We start from the raw sequence: 19,091 nt of genomic DNA on the forward strand, positions 1-19,091 counted from the left end.
TAAATTTTCTTTACATCTTTCCTAATGCTTTCACCTTTCTGTGGTGTAAATTGTATGTCAAACACAAGTGGCTTAACTTGTGTATAACATGGTTCCACCATGACCTTCCTGCTCTTGAATTCTGTGCTTCCGCCAGTAAAGGTTAAGTAGCCACATACCTTCATAGCCACCTCATTTATCTACCCTGTTAACTTCAGGGACCAATAGACATGTGTTCCCTCTGTTCTTCTCAGAACTCTACCATTTATTTTGTGTTTCCATTCTTGATGTTCAGTCATATTTACTTATCAATATGAAAGAAAAACATTCATGTGCTGCTTCGAGACAAGAGATCAGTAAATTGATACTTCATCACATCTTGTAATCCATGCAAATCAAGTTGCTGTTTTGATTTCTGCTTGTCTTAATGAGACATAATTAGATGCTGTGTTGCTGCACTGCCTTTTTGTGTTCACTAATGCCTTTCAAGTCTGGCTTGATTGTTACTCCAAAATATAGATAATTTAATCAGAGTGAATGTATTTTGCTGCGAATATCGCAATGGTTTTTACAAATCTCATTGTAAACAGAAAGCCAGCCTTGGCAAATGATAGCAGTCCTATTGGTTCAGTACAATTCTAATTGATAACTGAAGTGATGGAGCCATGTTAATTTACTCATTAGCCAGGTTAACTAACTATTCACTTTTACAGGGAAGCAAGAGAGAGGTGTATACTTCACAGAAAATAATGGCAAATGGAGTAACTTTCTTAAGGACAAAATATGCCCTTAATTGGGCACCTTAACGTGGGTGTACCATTACAATGGTGCATGTTCTACATTAGAACTTTATTCGTCATTACCGAACATACACATCTGTGGCAGAACTAAAGCAAGTCTCCATTGCTGTAAGCATGGAATACCTGTTGCTATAAAATCCATCTGGTTCACGAATGCCTTTCAGTTCTGGCTTATTTGTGACTCCCGACCCACTGATAAGGTTGATTCTTAACTACAACCTCAGTTTAAGGCAATTAAAAATGGAAATAAATGGCAGCATTGCCAACAAGTTCCAAGAAGTCCACATTACCTGAAAGAATAAAACAAAAGTTCCCCTAACTACTGCGATGTGAACCCATGTCTTTGGATCATTATTCCAAGTCTCAGGATTACAAGCTAATTAAAAAAAGAGGAAGGTGAAACTGAAAACCACAGACATAAAGGAAAAGAAATAGAATAACCTGGAATGTATTTAAGAAGAAATGAATAAATGGTTTTGTAGAAGTAATACAATTGCGAAGGATTAGGCTTAACTAAAGAAATCAAAGAAGTAAAGGTACATGTGAGAGAGAAGAGAGAGCACAAAAGCCGACCCCAAACACTGATCAACTCCTCATATAATCTTCAGAAGAGTGAGCACTTCAGTCTCACAGCACTTCCCGCTGTAGGTCAATGGGAAGTGTGGTTAAGGTCTAAATAGATTAAGATTAATATTAAGCCAAGGGCTGCAAAGTGTCCCGAAGAAAGACAAGGTGCTGTTTTCCGTGTCTACATTAGACTTCATTGAAATAAGGTCAATGACAGAGAGGTCAGATTGGGATAGTGAATCGAAGAAATCAATCATGTTAATTTTTAAAAACAGTGTCATCTTCTTCTGACAAAGAGTTTGGATATTTGAAGAATGCTACACTGCTAAGATTGAACAGCTGACAGTATGTGCATGCGGTGAGATATGGGAGTGAGGTTTTGAGTGAAGATGCATTAAAGTATATGAATGTTAGGTTCCGGTCCTGATTGATGAGATTATTGAAAGATGAGTGCTTTAAGATAAAAGATATCTTTATTAGTCACATGTACATCAGAACACACAGTGAAATGCATCTCTTTGCGTAGAGTGTTCTGGGGGCAGCCCGCAAGTGTCACCACGTTTCCGGTACCAACATAGCATGCCCACAACTTCCTAACCTGTATGTCTTTGGAATGTGGGAGGAAACCGGAGCACCTGGAGGAAACCCACGTAGACACGGGGAGAACACAGGGACTTGAACCTGGGTCGCTGGCGCTGTAAAGCGTTACGCTAACTGCTACATATTTTCTCAGGCTCACACTCCAGAAGATTGATCTTATGTCCTCAACGGTGACCATGGGTTCAGTTGCATTGGAGGCTGTCAGGGTGGGTGATTACAAACAAATCCCCTTTGGTTTGCGGATGACATGAAGTTTGGAGGGGTTGTGGATAGTGTAGAAGGTTGTCGTAGGTTACAACGGGATATAGACAGGATGCAGAGTTGGGTGGAGAAGTGGCAAATGGAGTTCAATCTGGAAAAGTGTGAAGTGATACACTTTGGAAGAATGAACTTGAAGGTGGAATACAAAGTTAGTGGCAGGATTCTTAGCAGTGTGGAGGAACAGAGGGATCTTGGGTCCAAGTCCATAGATCCTTCAAAGTGGCCACGCAAGTTGATAGGGTGGTTAAGAAAGCATATGGTGTGTGGAGGATTGAGTTCAAGAGCCATGAGGTGATGTTGCAGCTCTATAAAACTAGTTATACAACACTTGGAGTATTGTGTTCAGTTCTGGTCACCTCATTATAAGAAGGATGTAGAAGCTTTAGAGAAGGTGCAGAGGAGATTTACCAGGATGCTGCCTGGATTAGAGAACATGTCTTATGATGTTAGGTTGAGCGAGCTAGGGTTTTTGTCTTTGGAGTAACACAGGATGAGAAATGACTTGATCGAGGTGTATATGGTTATGAGTGGCATAGATAGAGTGGACAGCCAGCACCTTTTCTACAGGGTGGCAATGGCTAATACCAGAAGACACCAGTTTAAGGTTAGAGAGGAAAGTTTAAATATGTCAGAGGTAGGTTTTTTACATAGAGAGTGGTGGGTGCCTGGACGCACAACTGAGGGTGGTGGTAGAGGCTGATACAATAGGGACATTTAGAAGACTCTTAGATAGGCACATAGATGTAAGAAAAATGGAGAGTTATGGGCTATGTAGGAGGGAAGGGTTAGATTGATCATGGAGTAGGTGTTTATATAGGTTGGCACAACATTGTGGACCGAAGGGCCCGTACTGTGTTCTTATGTTCTATGTTCTATGAAGGAGAAAGAGAGAATAACAAAATAATGAAAACTTGCCTCTCCCAGACAATGTTTCTTTGTTTCTTGAGGGCTTCTGATTTGTATCAAAAATGTTAATCCTGTTGTTATAAGTTCCTAATTATAAAAGTTGTAATCACTTATACAAAGCACCAGGTTGATCAATTTATTCGTGGAGTTGTGGTGAGGTCAGGATGGGCAACATTACCTGACTATTTGTTGAAATATTCAGCTGAGACTTGGCTTGCTCCGCCCAGGTAAATTCATGTTTAAAAAAAATTGGCTCTGGGTAAATTTCTCAAATTGCTGCTGCAAGCCACGCCTCCCCTCTGTGCAGTCAGATAGTGTTCACTGCACCGTCTGAGGTGGAGCCTTTTTAATTCTCTCACTTACAGAGTGACAGGAAAAAGAACTAGAGTGTTCTTAGACACAGTAAGTAAGTTTTTATCTTACATGTCCTCAAGGTTGTTGATAACTCTGCTGGGATAGCCAATTTACTTTGTACTAGTACTCACTGGGGCCATTAAAATGAAATTGTTTTGTGTAAAGCATGTTTCTACCAATATGAAGTTGCAGTTGAGTGACTGAGCTAGCAGTTGTTCTGAACTATTAACTCAGGAATGTTTGCACTCTACAACATTTACTGACCACTGCGTAATAATGTTGTTGCCTCCAATGAACTATTTCATGCCCAAAGTTATGATCTTCCAGGATTAGTTGAAAACCATACAATTTAGCTTTAAAAGGCCAGACAGAATCTGAACCTAAATCAAAGAACTTTGAAATCTGACAGGCCTTAACTTGCATGCGGCTTCCTTAATGATGCAAAAGCACAGTATTCATTCAGGAAGAACAATCCAACCAGTCTTGTAACCATTGTAGTTGCACAAGTATGGACTCAACCCATTGGTCATAAAATCAAGCATTTTCTTGTGTTGGTTGCCATTTTGCCTTTTGTTCTAGTTATAAGTTTCCCATTTTCCTATTGAGAGTGTATAAATGCTTCATACTCTGTTTATATTTAGGGAGCTTGTTCTCCAGTCTTTAAACCCTGTAAGAGACCTGAGGATGCAATTCGCCTTCGATTACTTGTTTTAAAGTGGTAGAGTGTTGATTGCCACTTAAGTAAATGGAACGGAATGTGTGGGGGACAAATACAACTGGTGATTTGTACTCATGCACCAGTAGCCAACTGATAGCCATGTGTGAATGGATTTAGGGGAATAAGGAGAGGGGGAGTGGGACTGATGGGATTGCTCCTCTAGAAGCTGGCATAGACCTGATAGGTCAAAGTAGCAACCTGTTGTTATAAGACAAAGACAGATTTCTCCCCACCCTCCCCCCACCCCCGCACCCCTTCCCAGAAACAAGGTAACTCAGATGCTAGAAATCTGAAACAAAATAGAAACTGCTGAAAATACTCCCCAACTCAGGTAAACTCTGTGGAGAGAGAATAAGTGTTTGCAGTTAATGACCATTATTAACATTTAATGACCATTATTAACATGTATATTCTAAACAAGACATGCAAATAATCTGTTTTAATATGAAATATTCTAAATCTATGTAAAATGTGAAAAATCTCTTCAAGCTAAAAATCTAAAATCTCACAGCAGATTGGTTGCTTGTTGGTTGATATGACTACTTTGCCTATTAGGGTCAACCATACTAACATGGGACTGGGATCACGTAGATTTAACCAGGAAAGGACTTCAGTGAACTGTTTCTGCTTTTAACAACAGATTACCAGTTACTTTTACAGATACGAAAGCCTTTCTTCTTTAATTTTCTTTAAATTTATTTAATTAAATAATCTGGAGTTTTAAACAAGGTAGGATTGATGGTGGTGACCATCAAATTACCAGGTTATCATGAAACTTGTTTTGTTTTACTGACATAATTCAGGAAAACGAATCTGTTGTCCTTAACCAGTCTGGCCTGTATCCCCACAGCGTGGCACTTGATGCTAAAGACTCCATAAAGGCCTGATAAGAAATCACTTCCTCAAGCAATTAGGGATAGGCAATAAATGCTGGCTTTGCCAGTGATGCCCACATCCTATTAATGAATATTTTAAAATATAACCTTTTTTTAAAAAATGATAGTTGATGGCTGGATTTTAAAGTATTGGACAGTACTTTTCCCTCTAGTGAAACCTGTATGTCACATTCTACGTCTTGAAAAACTGAGTTGGTTATTCAAGGAAGCTTCTTTAAGAATGGATTTCCAAAGAAGCTATCTAGTAGCTCTCCTTGTTTAGTATTTTCCAGTGGAGTATTCCCATTGGTCACGTTACATCTGGGCACTTCTGATGATAACTGATAGTGTGAAGCAGATTATCTGGAAACAGTCGTGTTGAACTGTTTGCATCAATCATGAGTGAATCTAAATTACAGAGAAACGTGTATTGTTCCTGCAGTGTATGTGATAATGAGCTGAGAAGTTATTTTTTAATGACTTGCTATTCTATTGTTAAGTAACAGAAGGAATGTATATGTTGGAAGGGTGGAACTTTTTTATAGTGTAAGTATGTAGAGTTGCCAAACCTGATTTAGTGCAGTTTGATGCTTCCTTATTCAATGCCAAAAATGCATTAATCTTCAAAAGAGCAGAGGTATGCTACAAGCAGCACCTAGAGTCATAGAGTTAAACAGCACAGAAAACAGGCCCTTCGGCCCAACTCGTCCATGCTGACCAAGTTGCCTTACTGAGCTAGTTCCATTTGCCTGTGTTTGGTCCAAATCCTTATAAACCTTTCCTATCCATGTACCTTTCCAAATGTCTTTTAAATGTTGTAACTGCACTACAAACTTAGTATACTGCAGTTTTTTCCCTTGTAATTAAAGTACCAGGAGGTTACATACATGAAAATTAAAAAAACAAACTGCAGATGCTGAAAATCTGAAGTACAAACAGAAAATGCCAGAAACCCTCAGCAGGTCAAACAGTTAATATTTCAGGTCCAAAACCCTGTATCAGAACTGAGGACAGGTACAGTTTATGTTCTGATGAATCCATTCCATTGCCCACTTTTTTGACCCACATCTATTTTTCGCTGTCCTTTATCTCTGAGACCCCAGGGTCTACTGAATATTCAGCATGTCTTTGTGTATTGTCAAGGTTTTTTTTGAAGCAGTGGGAAAGAAATTAGTTTCATTCTTCAGCTGTTTCTGCTTCCTATTACTATAACTAGAATTAGCCACAGACCCAAGACCTCAGAAAGGAAAAATGCTTTAATATTAAATTCACAAGTGCAGTTGAAACCACGCCAGTATTCTTCAGGTTCTCACCCAGATACACTTTTCTTGTTCGTCAAACAGGTATGTTACACGTGCACGTGTGTGTGTGTGTGTGTGTGTGTGTGTGTATGTTGTGTGCATATTTATGTGTGTGAGGGAGGGAGTTAAAGGGAGGTTAAATTGTGCAGCATTGTCAATGCTATCCATTTTCTGCATATGGTTCATTCTCAAATAGATTACATTAAAATCTTCCGATATTTAGGGCAGAATGGAGTAATCTAATAATGGAATGGTTGATAAGTCATGCTGTAGTATTACAATATTAAACAGCCTTAATGTATTTTTGTTAATCCTGTGCCCTACTGCATCGCATGGACTTCCTCAGTTGCATTACATCAAGAAAAAAAATGCTCATGATCACATTTAGGAAACCTTTATTTTTAAATAATGAAACCCTAATATAAACTGTGTCAACAATGTTATCTTCTGGTAATGCTGTGTGAAATGTAACTTCATTGGGTAAAAGGCCACAAGCTTTTGGCATATTCCTGCTACTTAACAAGCTAATCAAAATTCATGGATTATCATGTGCATGTTGCATGATAAAACCCTCAAACTCGAACTAAGTAGGTATTGCCCTCTAAATTTAAGTTTGTATTTTTGAATTTATAAATAGTTTTAGACTGCTATGGGTATCACAAATAAAGCCTCTCTTCCATCTGATGCATCAACAGATTGTACCACCGTGGGTAGGTAGTTGGATGTGGGTAAGGATTTGGAGGTAGTAGATACTCCATATTAGTTCGAATGGCTGGAGTCAAATGTAGAAACAAAGACTGGTGGAATATTGTTTTGCAACAGGAAGATTTGTTGTACTCCCTAGAAGAAACACAGGGAATCACTTTGAGTAATGCATGCAGTTACAAAATGTGAGAAAGTTACAATAATCAGTGTAACTACTCTACTCCATATACACTCACGACTGTGTGGCCAGATTCTGCTCTAAATCCATCTACAAGTTTGCAGATGATGCCACCGTTGTAGGCCGTATCTCAAACAGCGATGAGTCGGAGTACAGGAAGGAGATAGAGAGCTTAGTGGAATGGTGTCATGACAACAACCTTTCCCTCAATGTCAACAAAACAAAAGAGCTGGTCATTGACTTCAGGAAAGGGGGCGGTGTACATGCACCTGTCTACATCAATGATGCTGAGGTCGAGAGGGTTGAGAGCTTCAAGTTCCTGGAAGTGAGCATTACCAACAGCCTGTCCTGGTCAAATCATGTAGAAGCCATGGCCAAGAAAGCTCACCAGCACCTCTACTTCCTCAGGAGGCTAAAGAAATTTGGTTTGTCCCCTTTGACTCTCACCAACTTTTACCGATGCACCATAGAAAGCATCCTATCTGGATGTATCATGGCTTGGTACGGCAACTGCTCTGCCCAGGACTGCAAGAAACTGCAGAGAGTTGTGGACACAGCCCAGCGCATTACGGACACCAGCCTCCCCTCCTTGGACTCTGTCTTTACCTCTCGTTGTCTTGGTGTAGCAGCCAGCATAATCAAAGACCCCACCCACCCGGGACATTCTCTCTTCTCTACTCTTCCATCGGGTAGAAGATACTGTCACGAACCAGCAACAAAAGAAACACACTGAGCATGATTTAGTGTTAAAAACTATTTTATTAATCACTACTTATGGTAATACGTAAAATAAAAGTAAAAAAAAATGTTAGTATGTTAGAATTCAAAAATGTTAAACCTCGAACGTTAACCCCAAAACTAAACTCTTCGTGTGTGTGTGTGACAAAGTCCAAAACTCCCAGTTCCTGAATGGTTCTTAAAGTTCAGTTCCGCAAGCCATAAGGTGAAACATGAGCAAGGGCTTCTTCAACAACCACCGTTGTCTGAAGATAAGATGTAGATGTAGAAAAACATAGAGAGAGTACATACGAAATCCAAATGTTCCACGATGGAACCCAAACGACACTTCAGTGTTTACTCGGTAGTGACTTCCTCACCCCGAAAAGCATCCGAACCGTGGTCGTCCACACACAAATACCTGTTTCCTTCTACAGGTCAGCAACAAAGTGAACTCCACCGGATTACTTCCAACTTCCATACATGGATTTCAGTGGCAAACACAGTTATTGTTTCTCATCCATCGATAGAGAAAACAAGCAGGCTGGTGTCTCTCTCCCTTCTCTCTCTCTCCTTCTTCTTCTTACTTCTTCAACCACGTCATTACGTCCTTTATCTTCTATTGACGTAAGCACGCCCCACACACACATACACACACACTCTCTATCTTAAAGGGACTTTCACTGAGTCCATAACACCTCCCACCTAAAAAAAAATCCCGGACGAGCCCCCAATTTTGTCACGAACCAGCAACAAAAGAAACACACTGAGCATGATTCAGTGTTAAAAACTATTTTATTAATCACTACTTATGATAATACGTAAAATAAAAGTAAAAATGTTAGTATGTTAGAATTCAAAAATGTTAAACCTCGAACGTTAACCCCAAAACTAAACTCTTCGTGTGTGTGTGTGGCAAAGTCCAAAACTCCCTTCTTCAGAAGATTAGTTAGGGGAAGAGCAATATCAGCAAAATTTTTACAAAATTTTCGATAATATCCACCCATTCCCAAAAATCTTCTAACAGTCCTCGTACCTGTGGGAATAGGGAACTCAGATATTGCTTGAACTTTTGCCTGAACAGGAGCTTGCTTGCCTTGACCTACAACATAACCAAGATACGTCACAGTGGCATGGCCAAATTCACTTTTAGCCAAGTTAACTGTAAGGTTAGCCTTGGAAAGTCTTTCAAACAACCTTTCTAACACAGAGATGTGACCTTCCCAAGTATCATTCCCAGTCACTAAGTCGTCAATGTAGGCATCTGTATGTTTTAACCCATGAATCACTGAATTAATCATTCTTTGAAATGTTGCTGGAGCATTTTTCATTCCAAATGGCAAAACATTGTATTCATACAATCCAGAAGGGGTTACAAAGGCTGAAATCTCCTTTCCTCTATCTGTTAATGGAACACACCAGTACCCTTTTAATAGGTCAATCTTTGTAAGAAATTTTGCCTTTCCCACTCTATCTATGCAATCATCCACCCTAGGAATAGGGTAAGCATCTGACTTCGTTACAGCATTCACTTTCCTGTAATCTGTGCAAAATCTAACAGTTCCATCAGGTTTAGGTACAATAACACAGGGCGAACTCCAATTTGAAGTAGAATGTCTAATAATATCATTTTCCAACATGTATTTGATTTCCTGATCAACAAGTTTACTTTTTTCCACATTCATTCGATATGGGTGTTGTTTGATTGGTTTTGCATCCCCAACATCAACATCATGGGTAATTATCGATGTTCTGTTTGGAACATCTGGGAACAGATTTTTAAATTTTAAAATTAATTCTCTCATCTGTTGTTTTTGTGAAACTTGTAAATGGTCCAACTTCGTTTCCAGGTTCTCCAGGATATTTTGGTTTTTTAGTTTTGATGGAACAATATTTGGTCTAAATTGGCCTTCCTCAACATCAACATCAGGCATTCTAGAAACAACCTTTACATCATCCACCAAGGCCACAACTGAATCCCTCTCATAATAAGGCTTTAGCATGTTTACATGACAGAGTTGTGTTTTCTTGCGTCTATCTGGTGTTTTGATTATATATGTTAGATCAGTCACTCGAGATTCAATAACATAGGGTCCAGAAAAACGAGATTGCAAGGGATTATTTTGGCTAGGGAAAAATACCAACACCTTTTGCCCCACTGCAAATGTCCTAGGCCGAGCACGTCTATCAAAATATGTCTTCATTCTTATCTGGCTAGTTTTCAAATTCTCTCTCGCTAGCTGGCAGACTCTCTCCAACCGAGTTTTAAATTCTTGGACATAGTCCAACAGACTCAAGTGCACTTCCTCATTAACCCATTGCTCTCTCAACAACTCCAAAGGTCCTCTCACCCTATGTCCAAACACAAGCTCAAACGGACTAAATCCGATTGACTCCTGGATCGATTCTCTAACGGCAAACAAAAGTAAATGGATACCTTCGTCCCAATCCTTGGTGTTTTCAAAGCAATAAGTCTTCAGCATATTTTTGAGAGTAGAATGAAATCTCTCCAGAGCTCCTTGAGATTCTGGGTGATATGCAGATGATACAATCTGCTTTGCTCCCAGCTCATAGACTATTTGTTGAAAAATTTTTGACATAAAATTACTACCTTGATCAGATTGGATTTCTTTTGGCAAACCAAACAAGGTAAAAAATTTTAAAAGAGCCTTTGACACCGTCTTGGCCTTAATATTTCTAAGGGGTATTGCCTCTGGAAATCTAGAAGTGGCACACATGATGGTTAACAAATACTGATTTCCAGTCTTAGACTTTGGTAAGGGGCCAACACAGTCCACAATCACCTTCGAAAAGGGCTCACCAAAAGCAGGAATTGGTTTCAACGGAGCCACAGGGGATTTTTGATTTGGTTTACCTACCATCTGACACGTGTGACAGGTTCGACAAAACATCACCACATCTTTTCTCAAACCAGGCCAATAGAAATGTTTCAAGATCTTCCCTACAGTTTTATTCACCCCAAAATGACCACCCAAAGGCATACTGTGGGCCAGGTTTAAAATTTCATCCCTATAAACTTTTGGAACAACAACCTGATGAATAACTTCCCATTCCTCATCAACAGGAACATGAGGAGGTCTCCATTTCCTCATTAACACTCCATTTTTGACATAATATCCAATTGGCACTTTTTCAATCTCCTCACATGAGAGTGCTTTTTCTTTCAATTCTGTCAACTCAGGGTCCTTTGTCTGTTCCACCATAAAATCCTTCCTCGACAAAGACAAATCTTTAAATTCAGGCTCACTATAAGGATGTTGATCCTCCAGTGAAGACAGAAAAGTCTCAGATAAGGCATCAAAATTTTCTTCCTGTTTAGGACTGTCACAAGGAACCACATCAGACTGCACCGGACTGTCGGTCTTGGCTAATTCTTTAGCTCTAGCTCGAGTCACTGCACATGATGGGTAAACGTCTGGATCATTCTCAGACTCATCAATCCTTGGTTTGGTCGTTAACCGTACCACAGGAACAATTTCTCCATCTGCAAGGTCATTTCCCAATAACAAAGAAACTCCTTCCACTGGTAACCTAGGTCTTATCCCTATCTCGACTGGTCCTTCTACGAACTTTGACTGTAAAATCACCCTGTGTAGAGGGACAGACATGGTGTCATCTGTAACGCCTCGCACTAGATTTACCTCACCAGTGTCACTTTCTTCACCAAAATTTAAAACACTGTCCAGCAAGAGAGATTGACTAGCCCCAGTATCTCTAAGAATTTTCACTGGCACCTGGGGTGACTCATCATTCAGTGAAACAAAACCCTCTGATACATACGAACGGAATTCTTTTCTCACCTCCTCCAACTTTTCCGCTTTTCCCTCTTGCAAGGACTGATCTTTAACAGCATCTCCTAAACCTTTTTGATTTTTAATTGCCTGAAAGCAAGCATTGGGCCCAGCTTCCTTCTTTTTCTTCAAAAGGGCACAATTAGATATCACGTGGCCAGGTTTCCTACAGTAATAACAAGTACGCTCAACAGGTTTCTCCAGCCCTGGCTTCTTTTCATCCTTTCCTTTTTATTACCTCCCAATTTAATCTCTGGTTTACCTGGATTGTCTTTGTAACTCTTTTGAAAGGTTTTAGGTTGTCCCCATTTGGATTTATGGGTTAAAGCATAATCATCTGCCAACCTAGCAGTTTCTTGTAAAGTTTCCACTGCCTTTTCATTTAAATATGTTGTTAATTCAGCTGGAACACATCTTTTAAAGTCTTCCACCAGTATCAATTCTGTCAATTTATCATAATCCCCATCTACATTTTTAGCCAGGCACCATCGTTCAAAACATATTCTCTTTCCATTGGCAAATTCCATATAAGTCTGATCTGCAGATTTCCTCAAGTCTCTGAATTTTTGTCTATAAGCCTCAGGGACCAATTCATAGGCCTTCAAAATAGCTTGTTTTACCTTGGTATAATCAGCTGCATCCTCAGCAGACAAAGCAGAATAAGCTTTTTGAGCTTTACCTTTAATCACACTCTGTACCATAAGAGCCCATCCTTTCCTTGGCCAGTTTGAACTCACAGCAACCTTTTCAAAATGTTGGAAATACTGATCAACCTGATCTTCTTCAAACGGAGGGACTAATCGAACCTCCCTGCTGGCTGAAAAATCATCATCAGAATCAGATTCCGAACTCCTACGCTTCATTTGTAACTCATGCTGCCTCTTTTTCTCCTCGTTATCCAGCTCCATCTGCTTCATTGCTAGATCAGCCTCTATCTTCATCTGAGTTAGCTTTTGTTCGGCCTCTATCTTTAACTGAGTTTGCTCTCGTTCAGCCTCTAATCTCTTTGCCAGCTGCACCTGTGCCTCAGAAATTGCTATTTCACTGCCAGGAAACTGTTTTAACACTTCCTTCTCAAACACCTTCTTTTCCACATAATGGCCAGCTATCAATCTCTGAATATCTGCCTTTCTCATAGACTGCTTTACTTCTGTAAGGTTTAGCCTGGTAGCAATCTTTATCAAATCATCCTTTTTCGCCACCTCCAATCCCTTTTGGGTTGGTGACTCCAAAAATGCCTTAATATCCATTGCTGCTGGTTTCCACACACACAAGCCAATTAAAAAGAATTTATCAGACCTCCCTCAAAAATCTTTGGATTGAATCCCGAACAAATCTCGTCAATCTGGGGTACAATCCCAGACGACACTCGTTAACCTTGGGAACTATCCCGGACGAGCCCCCAATTTTGTCACGAACCAGCAACAAAAGAAACACACTGAGCATGATTTAGTGTTAAAAACTATTTTATTAATCACTACTTATGGTAATACGTAAAATAAAAGTAAAAAAAAATGTTAGTATGTTAGAATTCAAAAATGTTAAACCTCGAACGTTAACCCCAAAACTAAACTCTTCGTGTGTGTGTGTGACAAAGTCCAAAACTCCCAGTTCCTGAATGGTTCTTAAAGTTCAGTTCCGCAAGCCATAAGGTGAAACATGAGCAAGGGCTTCTTCAACAACCACCGTTGTCTGAAGATAAGATGTAGATGTAGAAAAACATAGAGAGAGTACATACGAAATCCAAATGTTCCACGATGGAACCCAAACGACACTTCAGTGTTTACTCGGTAGTGACTTCCTCACCCCGAAAAGCATCCGAACCGTGGTCGTCCACACACAAATACCTGTTTCCTTCTACAGGTCAGCAACAAAGTGAACTCCACCGGATTACTTCCAACTTCCATACATGGATTTCAGTGGCAAACACAGTTATTGTTTCTCATCCATCGATAGAGAAAACAAGCAGGCTGGTGTCTCTCTCCCTTCTCTCTCTCTCCTTCTTCTTCTTACTTCTTCAACCACGTCATTACGTCCTTTATCTTCTATTGACGTAAGCACGCCCCACACACACATACACACACACTCTCTATCTTAAAGGGACTTTCACTGAGTCCATAACAATACAGGTGCCTGAGAGCACGTACCACCAGACTTAAGGACAGCTTCTACCCCACTGTGATAAGACTATTGAACGGTTCCCTTATACAATGAGATGGACTATGACCTCACGTCACTTGTTGTGACCTTGCACCTTATTGCACTGCACTTTCTCTGTAGCTGTGACACTTTGCACTGTTGCTGTTTTTACCTGTACTACATCAATGCACTTTGTACTAACTCAATGTAACTGCACTGTGTAATGAATTGACCTGTATGATCGGTTTGTAAGACAAGCTTTTCACTGTACCTCGGTACAAGTGACAATAATAAACCAATACCAATAATAAACTATCATATAACTGAAGATAACTACGCTGCATTAGTAAAGCATTTTTAACGTAGTTAAACATCAAATAGCATATCAACAGGAGCATAATCAGAGAACACAAGATTGACTAGAGCTTACAGCTCTAACAATGGCAAAGTATTCATTGCTCACCATCATCATCCTGTAAAATTGAAAGCAGCTTCTGAGTGGAATATCCGTGAACAAATGCAGAAATGCAGTTTGCTATCATCAATACCACACTCCTCCACCAGGTGCAGTGTTGCAGTTGCAGATATATCATTTTAGACTCAGAGGTTTGATGTAAACTTCTACTTTTTTACATACTATTCTACTGTTAAACACTAAAATTTTAAACATTGTTCAGTGAGATATAACTGGGTCTCTAATTGTTTACTGAGGTACTAAGGTAAACTGTATATTGTAAACTACCGTATACTCTCTTGACCTCAAAAATAATTTTATACGCTGATCTTCTTGGGCTGTTCCTTGGGATTGAGGACGACTTACCTCCACTGTAGTTTTGTGAGTTCTGAGATGGCTAAAAAGGCCAATGTGGGAAGCACAGGTCCTTCCACAGATGGGGCAGGTGGAGGCTGACGGGGTTCACGTGGGTAGCTTGTGAGGTGGCCCACTCCTTCCTCTGGTAATGCAAGGCCGTATCTGGGCATTGCAAGAGGCAAGACCAGCATTTATTATTGATCCCTAATTGCTTTTGAGAAAGTGATGACGAGTTACCTTCTTGAACTGCTACTGTCCTTCTGGTGCAGGTAATTACAGGCACTGTTGGATAGGAAGGTCCTGGATTTAGACTCAGCAATGATGATGAACCATTGATATCTTTCAAATTCAGGTTGATATCTAACTTGGAGGGGAAACTGCAGGCAGTGGTGTTCCCATGCTCCTGCTGCCCTGATCTTGGTGATAGAGGCCATTCTGGGAGGTGTGGTTAGAGTGGCGTGGATGGGTAACTGTGGTGCATTTTGTAGGTGGCACACACTGCAGCCATTGTTCAGCAGTGGTGGAAGGAATGAATGTTTAGGATAGTTGATGAGGTGCCAGTCAAGCTGTCTGCTTTGTCCTTGATGATGTCAAACTTGTTGCAAGCTATTAGTGCTACACTTAACCTGGCAACTGGAGAGTACTACATCACCCTCTTGACTTGTGCTGGACACCTAGCATCTGACCTGCTTTGTAGCCATGGTATTTATGTTGCTGGTCTATTTGAGTTTCTGGTACATGTTGGCCCCCAGGTTACTGACTCCTTTCCCCTTTCAACCACTAGAAAGGACCATTTACCTTTTCATCTTCGCTTATCACAACACCTTCCCTTGCATAGGAGAAGCAACATCCACCTTTTCGTTCAGATAGTTAGATTCTCTTGTTAGAGGTGGTTATTGACTAGCACAAACTTGCAAAAGACAGTTGCCACTTATCAGTCCATGCCTGAATGTTGTCTAAGTCTTGCTTCATGCAGGCATGAGCTGCTTCATTTGCTGAAAAGTTGAACATTATGCAATAATTAGCAAATGTCCCACTTCTGATCTTATGACAGAAAGGTCAGCAGTGAAGTAGCGGAAAGTGGTTGGGTCCAGAATGCATGGACACAAGGCTCTCATACCATCCTGAAAGCTCCTTCTCCATTTTGTATATCATCGGCCAGGTGTTCTCAGGAGTTAGTAGGGATATTTTATTTTTGAAGGCGACTTTAAGCACATCTTTAAACTTTATCCTCCTGATAATTTCTTCCCATGAGAGAGCTTGGAGTAGAATGTCTATTTTGGGAGTCTGATGCTGGGCGTGCAAATGATGTGGCTTGCTCAACACAGCCAAATGAGACTAACTAGGGCTTCAATACTGGACATGTTGGCCTGGGAGAGGAAACTGACATTGGTTCACCTATCCTTCCAATGAACTTGGAGGATTTTACAGAGGCAGAATTGGTGGTATTTTACCAGTGCCTTGAGTTGCCTGCTATATGTAGTCCAGGTCTCAGAAGCAGACAGGTGCAGCAAACAGACAGGAAGGCAAATGCTGCATTGGCCTTCATTGCAAAAGGATTTGAGTACAGCAGCAAGGATGTCTTGAGGCAGCTCTATAGGGCCTTGGTGAGATCCCATCTATAATTTAGCTTGCAGTTTTGGTCTCCTTATGGAGGAAGTGCTTTGAAGATTTACTGGACTGATGTAGGAGAGATTGGGTCAGTCAGAGAGTGAGAGAGGATCTCATAGAAATCTATAAAGTTCAAACAGGACTAGGCAGAGGAAATACAGAGAAAGTGTTTCTGATAGCCGGGGAATTCAGAACCAGGATGTCACAGTCATTTAGAACCAAGAGCAGGAGAATTGTCTTCATCAAGAGGGTGTGGAATTCTCTACTACAAAAGGCAGTGGTGGTCATGTCGTTAAATATATTCAGGAAGGAGGTAGAAATATTTCTTAATGCCAAAGGAATCAAGGGAGAAGGTGGGAACAGGGTACTGAAGTGAATGATCAGTCATAACGTGTTGAATGCCAGAGCAGTTCTGAAGGATCAAACGCCCTACTCCTTCTATTTTCTATATATAGAAGGGCAGGGATCAGGTGACACAAGAGACTGCAGATGCTGGAATCTGGAGCAACAAACAATGTGCTGGCAGAACTCAGCAGGTCAAGCAGCATCTGTGGGAGGAAAGAAATTGTCAATGTTTCAGGTCAGAAACCTGCATCAGGACTCATTGCTGTCCGGTAGACCATGAGTTTTGTGCCAGTTTTGAGTTATTAAGGCTCACATACTCTTTTCTTTAATCACTGGGATTCTGAAGACTACCCCACAGAGAACTGATTACAGCGCTCTCAATTCTGGAACACTCACCAGTAGTTACCCCGCTGTACTTTAAAAGATCTCGATCTGTGCGCTATTGTTCCTTGAGTCTGGTGTGAGCTCCTGCTTCTGCTGGCATTTCCACAGTGCATTCACCACACAGCTCAGTCAGGAGTGAACAGAGTGGAAAGGTTGCCTGTGAGGGCTGGGGTGAGTGTTGAAACGTGGGGGCTCAGGGCTGCACCCTGGTGGGCACAGTGAGTGCAAGCATTGCTGGGGACTGGCAGCACCGGAGTGCCCAGGTCCTGTGGCCTCCTTGTTCACTTCCTATTGGATGTGATGGAACCTGATTTGTTTGGCTACAAAGCTCTACCAAGACTAAGGCTTTCTGTATGGGTGGAGATCAGTGGCTGGCATCTACCATTGACTATGTTACCATAGAAAAACTCTGGCACAGCACAATGGCACAGCTAATAGAGTTGTTGCCTCATAGATCCAGTGACTTGGGTTCAATCCTAACCTCTGGTGCTGCCTGTGCAGAGTTGCATGTTCTCCCTGTGACTGTTGGGTGCTCCAGTTTCCTCTCACATTCCAAAGATCTGTGGGTTGGTAGTTTCACCGGCCGGTGTAGGTTTCCCTTAGTGTGTAGGTGAGTAGTAAAATCTAGAGTGGGGAGGAGGGAATGAGAATCAAATAGGATTCGTGTAAATGGGTGCTTGATGTACTGATGTTGTGCAATGATCTGTGTGGATGATATAAAGTTTTCACTGTAACTCAGTACATGTGGCAATAATAAACAAATTACCAATTAATGGTCGGTGCAGATTCAGTTCCTCTGCAGTATAGTTCTATGATTCTATAACTCCCTGTGTCTATGAGCTGTGCAGATAAACCAAGGGGAAGGCAGCAGCTTCTATCGCATCCAACAGGAGGGGATAAGAGTGACTGTCAGATCCGGGCAGTCTGCCAACACACGAAGAAGGTGCTGCCGGTCGCCAGCAGTGACTCACACTCACCATCCCAGCCAGCGTGCTGCCCTGAGCCACGCATCTCAGTGCTGATTATTTGCACCACTCTTCCTCACAGGCAACCGCTGCACATTGGCTCAGTCCACACTGACTTATGTGGCGATGAGATCACTTTAACCACTTCATTTCCAAGGGAGCACCAACAGAGGGCTGAGCCAGGTTACCAGGTTACCGACACAATACAGTGATTATCACTATCCACCCCCCTCCCTCACCCACTGCCAGAGGGTTCTGACTCCAAGTCACATCAGGAAAGAGGAAACCCCTGTCACAGATTTGAGTAGTCTTTCTGGGCAGGTCTCTGAGGTAATTCCACCATTCATTTCTGAGGTGCACTAATCCCCGGACCTCCAAATTGAAATTCCAGTCCCTTAAGATTAGTGCAACGAAGCAATAAAACAAGTCTCACTGGAATATGGTTCTTTGGTTGGTTAAACCCAGTGGCACATGTAAAGAAACGTCTGAATGAAATAATAACAAGCAGGTGGTTGCAAGAGCTGGGAGTGGTTTGAATGCAGTTGAATGGTCTTGATGAATATTAATAACGTGTGGTTATGTGACTAATTGTCACATCATCTTGGAATTACAAATGAAGCAATGGTAGACAATTTCATATACAATAATAAAGTGTACCTCAGTCAAATCTTATGTGCAGAGCAAGCCAAATATTCTCATCTATAAAGTCTGTGCTCATAGATAGTGGCTTTAAATTAATGTTCAGAATAAGAGTCCTAATATGGACAAATGGCATTGGTGTAGATGGGAAAAAAAGGTTGGCATGGATACGATGGGCTGAAGGGCCCTTTTCTGTGTTGTACTCTAAGTGATAACAGTGAGGATTAAATGCTAAAACTCAATGACTCCGAGGGAGAGCAGTGGAGGATAAATGCTAAAGTAAACCAAGGCACAACCGCAGACACACACTGCCACAGGACCGTGTGGTGTGAGTCACAGCCATACAGCACAGAAACACATGGGTTTCACCCGGTGTGGTCCGTTTTCCTCCCACATCCAAAAGAGCTGCCAGTAGCTTAATTAC

The 19,091-nt window shown here is 41.1% G+C and overlaps 1 protein-coding gene across 3 annotated transcripts in view; it reads left to right on the plus strand.

The window, feature by feature from the left end:
- The window catches only part of rab27b (RAB27B, member RAS oncogene family), a 75,586-nt gene that overhangs the window by 21,355 nt on the left and 35,140 nt on the right, over positions 1-19,091 (plus strand). The window contains exon 1 of one of the 3 annotated variants that reach the window (XM_052010188.1): positions 3,401-3,515. The exons of 1 other annotated variant lie outside the window; for it this stretch is intronic. The gene's annotated coding sequence lies outside the window, so the exon portion shown is untranslated. Of the gene's footprint in view, positions 1-3,400; positions 3,520-19,091 lie in introns of those variants that run through there. One more of the 3 variants, XM_052010189.1, reaches the window with a different exon arrangement.

The sequence above is a fragment of the Pristis pectinata genome, chromosome 2, assembly GCF_009764475.1.
Source record: "Pristis pectinata isolate sPriPec2 chromosome 2, sPriPec2.1.pri, whole genome shotgun sequence".
In the NCBI taxonomy this organism is placed as follows: Eukaryota; Metazoa; Chordata; class Chondrichthyes; order Rhinopristiformes; family Pristidae; genus Pristis; species Pristis pectinata.